This window comes from Plasmodium reichenowi, chromosome 8 (genome assembly GCF_001601855.1).
Source record: "Plasmodium reichenowi strain SY57 chromosome 8, whole genome shotgun sequence".
In the NCBI taxonomy this organism is placed as follows: Eukaryota; Apicomplexa; class Aconoidasida; order Haemosporida; family Plasmodiidae; genus Plasmodium; species Plasmodium reichenowi.
The window spans coordinates 19,743-21,039 of record NC_033653.1 but is presented as its reverse complement, the minus strand read 5'-3'; positions in this window follow the sequence as shown (position 1 = coordinate 21,039).

Genomic DNA, 1,297 nt, shown 5'->3' with positions numbered 1-1,297 from the left:
TTTTTTTTGTTAGTTATATTATTTTATATACACCTATATAAATGTAAAATAATTTTTGTATATACATATATGAAACGAATATTTAATATATTCTTGTAACAAATATAGAAACAATATTATACATATATAAATAAATATATATATATATATATATCTATATATATATATATATAATAATTATATGACAAATTTTAATCAAGGTTCTTAAATAAATTTTTCTTTTAATACAAAAGTAAAAATAAATAAATAATAAAATATCATACTCATATAATATAATATACATACATACATACATACATACATATATATATATATATATATTATATTATCTAAAAAGCGTATTTTTTTTTGTTCTTTTAAATATTTTATTTCTTTAAATAATTATTTTTAAATATAGGAAAAAAATAAAAAATGAATTTTTATTTTTCAAATATTTTGTATGTTCTCATATTCTTTCTATATAAAAAAAATATTTTTTATTAATATCTCTTTATATATATATATTTCTCATATTTTCCTATTTTTCTTAAATATTTAAGAAAAATATATTCCCATAAGCATAATATAAAATTTATATAATTAAAAATAATAAGGAAATAAAAAAATTTTTATTAATTAATTGTTTAATTGTTTAATTATTTTTTTTTTTATTTTTTTTTTTTTCTATAAATATATAAATATATATATAATAATAATAATACTTAGATATATACTTAGTAAAAGATAATAAAATAAGTGGGGGGACGAATTTTATGACGTTTTTTTTTATTTAATTTTTTTTTATTTATCTTAATTTTTTTTTATTCATCTTAATTTTTTTTTATTTATTTTAATTTTTAAAGTATACATAAAATGGTATAACTCTAAAAAAAGAATATATTATTATAACCGTAATATATCTCTACACAAACATTTTTATATAATATATATAAAAATTTAATAAATACCTTAAATTTTTTTAATAAATACATGTATGAATTTTAATAAATATATATTATACGATAAAATACATGTAAATAAATAATTATATTTTTTTATTTTTTTACTATATAAACATGTACACAATTTGGTATATTCATATATGTACACAACATTATAAATAATACATGTAAAAAATAAAAAATAAAAAATAATATATATATATATATATATATATATATATAATATTTTTAGATCACATATTTTTAAAAACATATATATAACTTTATATATATATATATATATTATACATATATTTTCTTTCCTTTTTTCTTTTTTTTTAAGTGATTCTATTTATTTTTGATGCATGTCAAATATA